This window comes from Macaca fascicularis, chromosome 5 (assembly GCF_037993035.2).
Source record: "Macaca fascicularis isolate 582-1 chromosome 5, T2T-MFA8v1.1".
Taxonomy (NCBI): Eukaryota; Metazoa; Chordata; class Mammalia; order Primates; family Cercopithecidae; genus Macaca; species Macaca fascicularis.
Window position 1 is genome coordinate 171,636,521 of NC_088379.1, and position 15,719 is coordinate 171,652,239.

General features: G+C 33.1%; 1 protein-coding gene across 5 annotated transcripts in view; it reads right to left on the reverse strand.

The window, feature by feature from the left end:
• The window catches only part of SPOCK3 (SPARC (osteonectin), cwcv and kazal like domains proteoglycan 3), a 482,228-nt gene that overhangs the window by 26,496 nt on the left and 440,013 nt on the right, over positions 1 to 15,719 (reverse strand). The gene's annotated exons all lie outside the window — the stretch shown is intronic.

Genomic DNA, 15,719 nt, shown 5'->3' on the forward strand with positions numbered 1-15,719 from the left:
AATGCTTGGCAAATAGTACAAATTTAAAAATATTTTGTAAAACTGATTAAATGAATTAAGTGCGAAGTATATGCCAAACACTGTAAAGGGTGGAGCACATGCATGAAGAATACAATATGGAACAGATATAAATATGCACTCAAACAACAACAACAAACCCAAAGTGACAAGTGGTAGAGCAGGTACTTTAAGAACAGAGAAAAAAGAAAATAGTGCAGAGTGTCAGGAATGCTCAATAAAGGATGAAACACATGAGGTGAAATTTGAAAATCTAAAAGGAGTTAAACCAGTAATAGTACTTTGTGATGGAGAGAAGTTTGACATAGGGACAGAAGGAGAGGAGGAAGGAGATAAAAAACATTTTCTGGGCTGGGCGAGGTGGCTCATGCCTGTAATCCCAGCACTTTGGGAGGCCAAGGAGGGCGGATCATGAGGTCAAGAGATTGAGACCATCCTGGCCAACATGGTGAAACCCCCTCTCTACTAAAAATACAGAAATTAGCTGGGTGTGGTGGTGCCTGCCTGTAATCCCAGCTACTGGGGAGGCAGAGGCAGGAGAATCGCTTGAACCAGGGAAGTGGAGGTTGCAGTCAGCTGAGATTGTGCCACTGCACTCCAGCCTAGTGACAGAGTGAGATTCCATCTCAAAACAAACAAACAAATAAACAACAACAAAAAAAACATTTTCTGCTGGGATTCAAAGGACATTTTCAAAATTATTTTAAAATATGGATTGGAAGCAAATATTCCATTAACTCATCATCTTCTTAGATAACATTGACAACTTTGGATGCTAAAAACTAAGTGAGATTACAGGTAGTGAATGCAACCCAAACAGTACAAATTTATCATTATTAGCTGGCAGCTACAGCTTAAGAAAGGGATCTAGGAAGGAAAATACTTAACAACACTCACTCAAGGACTAATCTAAGGAAAAAAACCAATATCCTACATGTTATCATGAAAATAATGTTAGAAAGAGAAGAGATAACTCTTTAATTGTAAGAAGAAAGTAATATAACCACCTAAAAATCTGCTGCTACATGCAGATGTCATGACTTATGGAATACATTAACATAAGAAAATTCACTTAAAGGCATAGAAAATTATCAAGGAAATAAAAAATAAGTAAATAATTGTATTAAAAGTAATGATTTAAAATAATTCCTTTCGGCAGAAATACAAAGACTGAGGGACTTTGAGAAAACATTTTCAACTATGGAAAATATGAATATTACAAACATGTTTGTAATTATTAAATGTCAGAATTCTAAAACTCAGAAACATTTTGTAAATTTTGAATAGTTAACACACAGACCAATAATAAATGCAAGCAAACAAAACACAGAAATAATTAAATGAACAAAAATCTTTCTCTAGAGAGTTGATTGAGGTTTTTAATATAATTCATTTAATAGTTTTATATGCATATATTGATCTATCTCAATCTAAGTTATTTTTTATTTATATGGAAAGAACGAAAACATTGAGAAACAGTATAATACAAGCAAAATAATTGTTATTAATATTTTATAAACATTCCCAAGCTAGGTAAAATGCAATAGGAAAACATTCTCTGTGCAAGCATGTATATGTGCCAGCATGTACATGTATACCAGAGGCAGTTATTGCAACCTAGCTGAGTCACATACTTGATACTGGCTATTACTTAGATTCTGAGAGATTGACTGGGAGATTACATAATTAGTGAAAATATAGGTTTCAAGCCCACTGTGGTGGCTCAAGCCATTAATCCCAGCACTTTGTGAGGCAAGGTGGGAGGATCACCCCATGTCTTTATAAAGAATAAGAAATTAAGCCAGTTGTGGTAGTATGCACCTACAGTCACAGCTACTACTAAGAAGGTTGAGGCAGGAAAATCACTTGAGCCCAGGAGTTTGGAGCTGCAGTGAGCTATGATTGCACCACTGCACTCTAGCCTAGGTCACAAAGTGAGGCCTTATCTCAAAAAAAGTATATAAATACATAAAAGTTACGTTTCTTAGACCCAAAAAACCCGGGGTTAAATCCTAGCTCTACCATTTACTGTGTGACTTTGGGTTTTCCCTCTCAACCATTTCAACTATAAAGTGAAGTAAATAATAACTACTTTGCAGAATTGTAAGGATTACATGAAATAAGGCAAATACTTATGTTTAATTGCTGAATCCTATGGTATCGGTACTATTAAAAGATTACAAATTCCAGGTCCAGACCACAGTGTGCTTATTAATATTGAAAATGCTTTTGCTTGTCTTGCCTTCTCATCCTCCCACACTCACCAATCTTTGTAATCCCTTGGAAAGCACCAGAGCCCCCATAAGACATGTCATCTTTTGTAAGAATTGTCAAGCAATGTCTCTTCTCTTCAAAAATATTTCAAAAAATTCTGAAAAGCAGAAGCTATCAAATATATTTACAATAAAAAATTCAACATTTCCTGATTATTTATGTTATCGTAGTAAATGAGGTTATTTACTTCTAGAATGTAGATACATAAAGAGTAGAGTTCTCAATCTTATGAACTAGCAGGCCTATATTATCAATTTTACTTGCTTAGTCCTCAAGTAAATCAATAGCATAGCTGAGATGAACATAAATCAGAGTAAAATCATTCAAATGAAAGCAAAATCTGGGTAAATGTGCATTTCAAAACCTATTCTGAATTACTGAATTGTCCTCACTCACGAAAGTTCAATATTTTTAAAGTACTGTAATACCGTCAGATTTGGTGAGGGGAAGGGGTCAACAGCAAGTAATGCAAAGAAAAGCACCATTCTGGTCCACACAAGATTCAATACACACTACTAGGCCTTGGTTATTCAAGGACAAGTAAGACAAAATTCCTCTCTTCAAACTGTCATTTAAAAAATTATTTTAGATTCCACTTTCAGTAATTGTTGAATATGGTCTTATAGAATGAACACAGATGCAGATAAATAATTAAATTCCAGACTTTTTTTTTTCTCTCTAAAGCAAGAATGGTATGAAGAGTTAATAGAGTAGGCAGATTCTTGTTGTAGTCTGCATGTTGAGGAAGGAAGTTATGTGTAGTGAATTTCCAGTTTTTGCTGTTTTTTTAACTTGGGGGTAGGCAGAGCTTTCATGGTGCAAGGTAGCAATAACACTGGAAAAAACAAACAAACAAACAAACAAAAACAACGCAGACTTTTCAGCCTGGAGAATCAGAAAGTTGTGTATAGCCGCTGAGGAAAGAGGATGAAATCCAAGAAGAAAATGGGATAAATTATCACCAAATACCACCTACCCAAAACTCGGATGATCTATCAGCCACATATGTATTCCACAGGCTTCAATCACCTCTGCTAAACACTAGAACACTGAATGGAGATTGAAGCTGGCACCCAAGAAAGTGAGTTTCCATTTTGAGACCAGCCAAGTTAATCATCTGTTAAATCAATTGAGCAACACTCTCTGGGGAAAATAATGCAACGCAGCATCACACAACTCCATATTCATAAGGTCCAGAACACCATCCTGAATTTTGAGACATGTTAAAAACAGAAATATGGAACTCATTCTCAAAAAAAGTAAAAATAATCAGTTAAGAATAAATTTGAGATGATCCAGTTGTTGGGATTAGCAGATATTATTTTAAAGCAACTAACACTGTTACATTCAATAAGGTAAAAGAAAACATGCTCATAATAATTGCAACAATAGAAACTAAAAGTAGAGAAATAGAAATTATAAGAATGAACCTAATAGGAATGTAAGAATGACAGTAACAAAAAAAACAAACAAAAAACAAACAAAAAATAAAACCTTGTAAATTAAACTAAATTGACAAAGGAAAAGGTAAGTAAACATGAATAGAGATCAATCAAAATTATCTAATTTGAAAGAAAAAGATTGAGGGAAAAAAACTAAATAGAACCTCAGGGAACTGTTAGGTAATATCAAGTGCTATTATGACATAGACAATTGAAGTTCCAGAAGAAAGAAGAAAGATAATCATGTAAGAAAATATTTGAAGAAATAATGGCAGAAAATTTGCTTAAATGCTTACATTTACAAAATAAAGATATGCAGAATTTTTCAAGCAGAATGACACAAAGGTCATTCCTAATCATAGTCAAACTTTCGAGAGCTAAAGATTAAGGCCAATTTTGAAAGCAGTAGGAAGAATATGCCACATAGAGGTAAACAATAATTCAATTTGTCTGGCACCTCGTCAGAAATTTTAGAGACCAAAAATGAGTTGAATAACATCATTAAGTCAAGAAAAAAAATAATTGAAAACTTTCAACCCGATAATCTCCATTCATGAAAATACCATTTAGGATTAAAGGCAAGGACTCACTGGTTTCACCTAGAATGTGAGAAGTTGAAAAGAGTATTGCTCACAAATAAACAATAAGAAAAGTCTGAGTAATTAGCAAAACTACAATTTTCTTGAATCCATAAGTGAGTTTATGTCCCAGAGCAATGAAGTAACCCAGAATCTAAAAAGAGACATGTGCCTCCAAGAAAGGATGGAATGCGAACACTGGCTTACTTGAGACAGATACCAAATGCCATGTAAGCTAATAAGAAGAATTCTATTTATATTTTCAGTGAATTGCTAAAGGCTGAGTGTAGGCTAACATGACAGTAAATAACCTCTGGAAACCACAAAAAGAGGAGGAATTCATAAACATTGACAGAATGACTCCAGGATCTCAGTGTGTGCTCTCAAAGAAGACTTAGGGCAAGATAAGAGACCCAAGAAACTACCTGAGAAGCAGAAGCTGCTGTGGGAAAGGTATGAACTCCCATCTGCATCCATCTTCCCTACGTACCTTATGGAAGAAAACCTTAAATTCCTGGGGGTGAGCCCAATATCCTGTCACTCTCTAGATATAGGTGAGGATCCCTTGCATCAAAGGGAAAGAGTTAAAAACCAAGCTGTACCTGGGAAAGGATCAGGAGAATATCCTGAGTACAGACCATCAAAGAACCTCTTCCACTAGGGCGGCAATAGGATTTCTGAGAAAGTCCCACTTTTGAGATTCAGACATGCATTATCTTCCTAAAGCTGTAGCTTAACAGAAATATGAAGGATGTTCCCACTACCAGGGTATCAAATGTTGCTTAAGAAGTGCCAACCTTCTATCAGTGGTGGAGGGGTACAATCAAGAAGGGGGACCTTCTCTGAGGCTCAGCTGCAAAGGAAAAATCAGTAAGAAACAAGTGGAGAAAAACGCTGTGGCAAGCCAGTCTCATGCTAAGCACAAGGCAATGCTATAGTTACTTGAAGCCTGGGATATGCTGAGGATAACAAGAATAAAATCAAAGCCAAAACTTAGTTTAATTATCAGAATAGATTGGCTCAACTGCTGTATAAAAGCCATGCAAAAGAGGAGGCATCACGATTTCTAGGCACAAATGTTATTTACATCCATCCCTACTGCTCTACACAATATATCCAGTTTTAACCAAAAAGATAGAGACATGTATTAAAGGAAGAAGAAAATAAACCAACAATAAACACTGCCAAGAGACACAGCATTTGATAGAACCAGATTAGAAATAACAGATGTACACATAATCAGAGAAATGATTTAAAATTACAATGATTAATAGGTTAAAGGCTGTAGTATAAATGGTGAACACTTGCATTAAAACTACAGATGGAAACTATAGGAGAAAAACAAATAGAATTGTTTGGGAGAAATGCAGAGGAAGATAAGGAGAAAGAGAAGAAAAGGAAACAGAGGAGGAGGAGGAAGACAGGAGGAGACAAAGGAGGAAGAAGAAGAAGGTGAAAAGGCATAGGAGGACAACAGAACATAATAGAGCTGTGGTTGTTATCAAACAATCTAAGAGAGAAGTAATTAAAATATCAGAAGAAGAAAGAGAGAAAAATGGGGTTGAAGAATATTTCAATGATTAATTTAGAATTCTCCAAAATTGATGAAACACATCAAACCACAGAGATAAGAATCTTAGAGAACACCAAACAGAATAAACACCAACCAACCAAATAAACAGACATACAAACAAAAATTAGGTGCACCATATTCAAACTGTTTAAAGGGTGATGAGGAGAAGCATCTCTAGAATAGATACATATTTCACTAGAGTAGTAAAGAAAATGGTGGATTTGTCAGCTGAAACCCACAAGCCAGAAACAGTGGCGTGACAGGGGTAACGTGCTGAAACAAAACAAAACAAAACAAAACACAAAGCTCTCAACCCAGTATACTTTACCCAGTGAAACTATATTTTAAAAAAAGAAAGATGAATATATTTTTTAAGTTTTATGGATATATAATATCTTTACACATTTATGGGTATATGTGATATTTGGATACAAATATACAATGAATAATGACCAAATCAGGGTAACTGGAGTATCCACCATCTCAAAGATTTATCACTTCTTTGTTTTGGGAGCATTCCAAGTCCTCTTCTCTAGTTATTTTGAAACATACAATAAATTACAGTTTACTATAGTTCCTCCACTGTGCTATCAAACGAGATCTTATTACTTTTTATTTGTGTTTTTGCATGCATTAACCAACATACATCACAAAATAAGGAGTTCAATAAGAAGAGACAGTAACCCTAAATGTATAATGTATCTTAAAAGAGTCTTCAGAATACCTGAGAAAAAATCTAATAGAACTGAACACAGAAACAGACATTTATATCTGAAAATGTCAACGCTGTTCTAAAAGTATTCACTAAAGTAAATAGATAGAAAAACAGTAAGGGTATAGATCTGAAAATCATTGTCAACAAACTTGGCATAATTTATATTGGCAGAATAGTCCAACAAATAATAACAGGATACATGCTCCTTTTAGGTGCAGATGGAACATATGCTGGGCCATAAAATAGACCTCAACGAATTTAAAGAACTAAAATCATTCAAAGTCTGATACCAAAACTAACCAGAATTACAGTAGAAATCAATAACATAAAGAAATATGAAAAAAAGTAGCATTTAAAAAGAAAATGCAATGTAAGAATAAACAAAAATTAACTGCAAAGATATTATTTTTAATTCAATAAGGGTACATAATTTATTGCCAGAATCCTAGCTCACATTAATAAATTGTAAATAGGTTTAAAGATTTAAGTGCAAAAAAAATACATTAGGAGAATATACACATCAGTATTTTTGTAAGAAAGACTTTCTTAAAGAACATGAACTAAGAGATATTCTAAAGTCAAAACAGAAAAGATGTAGTGAGAAAATATTTGCAACACAATGAAGTGTTAAAAGGTTAAAATAAAGTTATAATAAGCGAGCTGGCACATACTGTGTATAGTATGATCTTCTATTTGTTTTAAATAGGTCTGTTTATGTAAATAAATATCTTTGTACGAAAATGAAGTACATTTGGTGGGGCATGGTGGCTCCCTTCTGTAATCCCAGAACTTTGAGAGGCTGATGTGAGTGCATCACTTGAGGTCAGGACTTCAAGACCAGACTGGCCAACATGGCAAAACCCTGTCTCTACTAAAAACACAAAATTTAGCCAGGCATGGTGATGCATGCCTGTAATCCCAGCTACTCGGGAGGCTGAGGCAGGAGAATAGCTTGAACCTAGGAGATGGTGGTTGCAGTGAGCTGAGATCATGCCACAGCATTTCAGCATCGGCAACAGAACGAGACTCTGTCTCAAAAAAAAAAAAAAAGCAGCATTGGAAAATCATATAAATCAGGCTGCTAACAGTTTCTACCTCATGAAAAAGGCAATGAATGGAGTTGGTGAAAAGATACTCTCTTAATTATATCTCCATATGTTATTTTTTAAAATAAGCATGCATTACTTATGCAATCAAAATGCAAAATATAAAAATAAATAAAATGGAAAATATACAATGTTATATGGACTCTTCCTTGCTGTGATATGTTGAAAATCAGTTAACATTCATTAATGTCTCAAAGGAATCATCATAAAATTAATGGCTTTTTTATTGGCTAGCATATGGTTCAAGGACTGCAGTGGTATATAGAGTCATTTGTTTTCACATTAAACAACCCAAAATAATTTTTTAAAATTATTTTACTTGTTTTTATGTATACTTTTTCTGTTGGTTTTAACTATCACTTCTTGATGCTTTCAAGACACCTATTTTGCAAACATTCAAGAATTTATGTATTACTCAACTGGCATTGGAGTAAAGTTTAACAGGAATAATGTTTATAATTGACTATAATTGACTAAATATATGTGGTAACATAAAATTGTGTGTTTTATTTTATTTTTCTGTAGATGTCTTTTCTTAACCTCTTCATTGTCTTTTTTTGTGAAGGGTGTTGTTTCATTTTGAATAGGTTCTGATAGTTCAGATGACTGGTGAAAATTGCTTGAACAGTCTACATGGCTTTATTTTGAAATTAAATATTTACATTATTGAAAACAGAATGTAATAAAGTTGACAACATTTCATTCATCCAGTGAGAAATGTTAAAAAATAGCCAATGCTGATAGCAATTGCCATTGTTTGGAATAATACAGTTCCTTAAAGGATGACCAAAAGTTTGGTTCCTAGTAGATCCAATGCAGTAATTTCGCAGGACACGATAATGTAACAAAATAATTTCACTGCAGTACATCAATCACTTAGTACTTTTATTTTATAGCAATACTTTTAAGCTGCATGGGATTACATTAATTTAGCTATATATGAAATACATAATTTCAGCAAAATTAAAATGTACAAATCTTAACATAATACCTTAGTAATACTTAAGTATATAATTAAATTTTATCATAGGGAGTTAGAATCTACAGAATAAAAGAGAAGAAAGTGCCAGATGTCTCAATAATTAGAACCAAAATAAGCAATGATCTGGATCTCTCATTTTATTACTTGAAATAAGAAAATTTATCTAATTTTCTCAAATATTTTGTTTTCAAAAGATGAAGTCTCCTGCTATACCTAGAAGACTCCTAATTGCATTAAAATGTGGCATTTAAACCATTTGATTCCAAATTCAATCTTTCTCTTAATGTGAAGACATCATGACATAAAGTGAGCAATATCTGGGTAAGAAATTAGAATGTATGCATTTACCTTGGAGGTTTAAATAATTCTATCATTTTCTCTGACTGAGGAGAACATTTGGCATGTAGGAAAGCAGAAATAAGACATTATCTTAATCTGAGTCAGACTCTGCTAATCTGGGGATTTTTCATATGATGCTAATGTCCCGATGTTCTCCAAATTGTTAAAGGGGAAATTAGTACAATGTCACTTTCACGAACTATATATTCTCGATTGCAGCCATATTTTTAAAAGCCTGGGTATAGTATTTCTGCTATGCAATTTTTGGAGATTTAAATAATAAAACAAAATCGAGGTATATTGATAATAATGGGCACAACATATTCTTATTTGATAAAGCATCACCAAGCATTTTCATGCTAATAATAATAGGATGAGAGGCTAAATAGCTCCATTTCCTTCAACTTGTTACCGTAAAACACATTTTAAGACTTTTACCATCTTAGTTACTTTTCTGTGATCATTTCTTTGTTTTTCAGTGATAGCTCTAAAACAAATCCAAACAAAATATATTCAAGAAGCCTGAGTTTATAAAATAAAAATTAGGTGTCCATTGTCAAAAAATAGTGACAAACTGTATAAACTTCATTTTTTTAAAGCTATGACATTTTTGACCATTTTATCAACTCAAATCATTTAGCTATGAAATATTTACACTGTCCAAGATTCAAGTAAAATACAATTCTTGAGTAATGACTGTGGAATTCTGTATGCAAATGCTGTAATACAATTTGGTTGATTAAAATCTCAGGTTACTATCATAATGGGTTTAAGAGTTAAGTACAATTACTAAAATAGCTACTAAAAAAAACTACATTTCATTATACTTTAAATATTAACTAATGCAAAATATATAGCATTGTTGATTTGATGGTATGTGAGGCTAGAACATCACCCTTTCTTTATAAAACTAAATTCCACTTTCAAGGTTCATTGACTTTTTTGAAAAAGCAAAATATCTTTCCATTTAAATGTCATTAAGCTTTTACCCTTTTAATCCAATTCTGCTATCATCAGAATCTTGCCCTTTTGGAACCTATGTTATGTACCAAGTATAAGCAAGCAGCTACGGGCTAATTTATCACTCTTCTGAAGTCAGGGCATTGTCTAGGTAACAATTTGTGATTAGACTTCTTAGTTTATTCATTAAACAAATTGTTATTGAATCCCTACCATATGCCAAGGCCTTTTATAGTGCCTGCAGGTTCTACAGTGGAAAACTATTGACCTTAGAGTGCTTATATTTTATTTGGAAGAGATAAAAAATAAACTAGTAAACATTTGTATATCAGGTAGCAATATTTGCTAGAAAGAATAATAAAGCAGTGTAAAGAGGAAGTGAATGCTCTGTGGTGCCGTTGCTATTTTAGATGGGGTGGAAGGGAAGGCACCTAGTGAGGAATGTTTGGACAACAAGCTGGATGAAGAGAGGGAGCGAGCCATACAGCTACCTGGGGGAAGAGTGTTCTAGGATAAGTAAAAGGCAAATATGAAGGATGTGCCTTTACTATGAGGAATTATACTAATCAAACATTCTACAATACTTTCTGGAAGTCACAGAGAAGTCAGTAGGCAATGATTAGTCCTAAGAGTAATCTGTACTCACAGTTTTTAGCAATCTGGCTTATGATTAGGAAAAAAATGAAGTTAGAGAGCATGCTACCCATTCTGCACTCAGCCTACCATTAGCTAGATCATTAGCTACCATGCAGTTAGGATATAAATACTAAGAATGAGATTATTATCCTGGATCATGAGATTAGGATAAACGAGAAAAAAAGCATGGCTTAATTTGTATCCTTACCCGTTATAACACAACTGGGAAATTAAACACAAATAAAAGGTATGTGTTACTCAGTGAAAGAAAATAGGTTAAAGTCTAAAGACTAACTTAAATATAACAAGTAGTCGATTCTTAGATGACTTATATCAGGTTGACCTCTAAAAGCTATTGTTTTGTAGTTCCAAAATTGGTAATTTCATGAGGTTCAACTTAATATTTGCATTCATTCTCAACAATGTTTGGCAAAGCATTGGCCCTTGTTTTGGCCACTATTTCCAGCCAACTTTTCTGGATTGTACCTATGGCCTTTATTGCTCTATATTTGGGGTTGGAAAAGATCACATATCTAAGACTTTGTGGTGAAACAGAGTGCTGAATTTTTCAGATTATTTAAGGAGGTAAAAGTATCGACAAAGCAGACACATGCTAGCATCCTTTCTGCTCTTTTCTCCTGTGTGCCAAGAAGCTCAGCATCAGCTGAGATGCACCTCTTGAAGTCATTCATTAACTTTCCAACTGTATATTAGTCTCTGAAGTTAGACCAAACAGATGTAAATATTAAGAATTACTTTTTTAGGAAACTATATATTCTATTCACACATATTCTAATATTATAGAAAACAAGCTCCGTGGTATTTCTAGAGAGTAAAAAGTGACCATTTTAATGAACATTACATTAATAATTTAAATGTAATTGGAGATACAGATTCATCAAAAGGCAAAGATCTATCTCAAAGGTAATATTCTACACATTAAACAAAATATATTAGCATTTAAGCATTCTTCTTTGCACAACCAGAAAAAGGTGTGATTTGGCCCTCTCTTGCATGTTTGCCCCTAATATCACTATTCTGACACTAAATACAAACAAGAACAAAATACTTTGTAAGTAATCACTAATAAAAATAGAGATGGCTATTAGGAGAAACAGGTGATTGGGTTATTTTTTTTAATTTTAATTACTATTCAAGAATATATAGTTCTCTTTGCTGGGCATCAATAATAACTAATTTTAAAATTAAGTAAATAATAAAATAAACAACTTTTAATAAAAAACACAAACAAGCATTTTTATACATTATTATGCAGGCCCATTGTCATGTTTTCTATATTAAAATGGAATGGTTAGGCATAGGATTACTAAGAATAACTCTCATGTTTTAAAAATTCAATTCACATAATTTTAAAAAGACTGGTAAAAATGACTGGTTTAATGTTATTTAATAAAATGTAGCTATGATTCTAGTGTTATCAGCATTAAATATAACACAGCTTACATTTTTATTCCATTTGGATATATTTTTCCTAAACTTATATAGGTATACTGATGCAATTAGTTAGCATTACATCTACTAAGTGTTTGAGATTATAAAAAACATAAATTTGGCCAGGAGCTGTGGCTCACACCTGTAATCCCAGCACTTTGGGAGGCTGAGGTGGGCGGATCACCTGAGGTCAGGAGTTTGAGACCAGTCTGGCCAACATGGTGAAACCCCATCTCTACTAAAAATACAAAAATTAGCTGGTGTGGTGGAACACACCTGTAATCCCAGCTACTTGGGAAGCTGAGGCAGGATAATTGCTTGAATCCAGGAGGTGGAGGTTGCAGTGAGCTGAGATGGCACCACTGCAGTTCAGCCTAGACAACAGAGTGAGACTCCATCTCAAAAAAACGAAAGAAAAAGAAACCATGAATTTGTTTTTAACCAAATTAAATCACGTAAATGACAAGCTTTATTTCAACAGTAATTGTGTTTTTTAATAAAGCCAACTTAAAAAAGTCTCCAAGAATTTTTGATAGTTTAAAATGTTATATGTATATTAGATTAAATTAGTTAATAGGTATTCCTTAATCAACATCTAATCTAATATCTAGATCATTTTTAAAAAGATAAAACACAAAAGCATGCTTTGTAATTTATATACTTTTAACTCTTATTTTTGTTTAGAGAAGCTGTATGTACTTGGTTCTGTTAATAAATATGTCATTCTTGCCACATTAAAATGATATTCTACAAAGAAGTGTATGGATATTAAACAAGTATAAAATTTATATTCATAATGTCTGCTTATTTACTACAAAATGCTGACAAACCTTACAATTATCCACCTCATAATTACAGCTATAAAGTGAAAATTTAATTAAAAATTATAAATGATTTTCTTAGGAAAAATCATGACATAAGGCAACTTTGTCAACAAGATACACAAGACATTATTTTTTAAAAAATATAGTGCTATCTTAATAGAAAATGACTAATCTTCCTAAAAATGTGAAAAATGTGTAAACAAATGAATAAAATGTAAAAAGTGTAAAAGATTCATGAAAAGCATTATTTTTTCATGGTCAATGTTGGCTAATTTTTAAAGTTTCTTATAATATTTTTAATAATAGAATCAAATTTTATTTTGATGCAAAACTAAAATTTGATTTTTGTCTCTTTATTAAAATGACAAAATGTTATTGGATTTGTTGTTTGCTATAAATAAGAGATTGTAAAATATATTTTTATTTGGCTTCACTATAAAATGCCTGAAGACAAATATTCTATACCTTATCAGAATATTTTTCTCTGCCTTATATTGACTTAACCACATTCTTAATTATTAAAAATACAAAAAGTAGCCAGGTGTGGTGGCTCACACCTGTAATCCCAGAACTTTGGGAGGCTGAGGCAGGCGGATCACCTGAGGTCAGGAGTTCAAAACCAGCCCAACCAACATGGAGAAACCTTGTCTCTACTAAAAATACAAAATTACCCGGGCGTGGTGACACATGCCTGTGATCCCAGCTACTCAGGAGGCTAAGGCAGGAGAATCACCTGAACACTGGAGGTGGAGGTTGCAATGAACCGAGATCACTCCATTGCAATCTAGCCTGGGCAACAAAAGCAAAACTCCATCTCAAAACAAACAAACAAACAAAAAAACTAAAACACCCCAAGTTTGCTCACTGTTATATTAAAAGATCAAAACCAAACTATGGGTTTTCACAAGAGAGACACTTAAATGAATATAATAAAGAAAAGTTGATTGAAATTTTTAGCAAAGATATTAAACAAATGTGATAAAATGGAATGTAGGGGTGATAACATTAATATCAGATAAGTTGAAAACTGCTTTTTAGTCTCCCCCCATTTTTTAATGTTCAAATTCACTGCTAATAAAGAATATACAAATTTAATTAACAATGAAAAACAATAGCATATTTATCAGAATGGAAAAGTTAAAATGAATGGCAATTTTTTTTGCTATTAGGCATGAAGGCAAAAGTTAACTCTCATGTCTTGCTGGTAAAAATGCAAAATGCCCTAGGCTTTTTACAAAGCAGTCTGGCAATATCTATTATCTTATGTAATTTAAAATACATGCACATTTTGACTCATTGCTTCCACTGCTTGTGATCTTTCTCACAGAAATAAAAGCATACAAATTGACTACAGTAATAACTGCCATGATGAAAACAATGAATATTATCAATAATCATTCCTAGGGCACCAATTGAGTGACTCAACTATGGTATGGGTACACAATGTAGTATATTGATTGCTTCTTTGCTTCATTCATTCATTAACTCCTTTCAGTTTTATTTAGTGAATACTATATGTCAAACTCTATCCTAGGTTCTGGAAATACAGTGGTGAATAAAGACCTCTTACTGCTTTGAGTTTAAGTAGTCTGGTTGGGGGGGAGAGAGAGAGAGAGAGAGAGAGAATTAAATAAACACTAGATTATCACTATATTAGAACTGATAAATGCTCAGAAGGGAAAATAAAAATAGAAAGGAGATGGGAGTCTGATATTGGAGGATTGATTCACAAATTAAATAAGATAGAGCCAAAGAAGGATTCACCCAGAGGGTGCACAGATCTGAAGAGCTGAGGGAGCCAGCCATTTCTTGTCTATGGATTTGTCGTATCTATTCTAATGAAAAACTTCCCTTTGGAAATTTTTTTCTAGCTGGCCTCTGACTCCTTCAAGCAGTATACATAATCATTTGGCCCACTTTTTCCTGTCCTGTCCAAAGATATTCAACTCTAAAGAAGTTTCTTATAATTAATCTACTACCTTTAGAGAGTCTCATGGAATTTATTGACAGAAAAAGCTAGAAAGGAAAATATCTGTGAATGTGTACAATTACCCAGGCACCTTGCTGAGTGTTGCAAATGTTCTCCATTATCTATCTCCATATCTGGAAGGACACATCAGTCTGAACTCAAGCTTAGCTTAAAGGAGAAATTTTAGAGAAAGCAATAAAAATGTTCAACTATGAATATTGGGAGTGGATATGAATTTTAAAAACAGTTGTGAACATGAATCTTTAAAAAATCAATATGTAAGGGTATGGAAGAAACCTTCTCCCCACTCCAGTAGGGAGGCAATAAATACAGAGGCAAATATACGGAATCATTATTTCTATTGGGCAAGTTCAAGCTAAAAGGCATCAAAATATTTACATTTGCCAAAAAATTAACCAATAAATCCAGAGATAAGTCTGAGGAACTCTACTGCAGGAAATGAAAAATACTACAATTTTTTCGTGAAATTCATAAAAGGAAATATATGGATAGTCAGCATACATTCACAGACAATTACTAATCTAAAAGTAATGGCTTAATTGCACTTCTGCATTAAATTATTTCACTATGTAAATTAGATTCATAACTACAATTTGTTGAAATTGTAGAAAACTCCTTAATGTGAAAAAAAACAAAGCATTTTAGGAATCTAAAGAGGATTGTGTTATCTTACTACATCATTTTGTTAGAAACTGCACTTTGAGGGTAGCAGGTGAGAATGGATGGGTCACATCACGACAGGTGATGAATGTCACACATCTGGCTCTTCTTTGCCAGCCAAGAGATATGGCTTGTAATTGCTACTCCTCCCCCTTTTCTTGTGTTTTGGA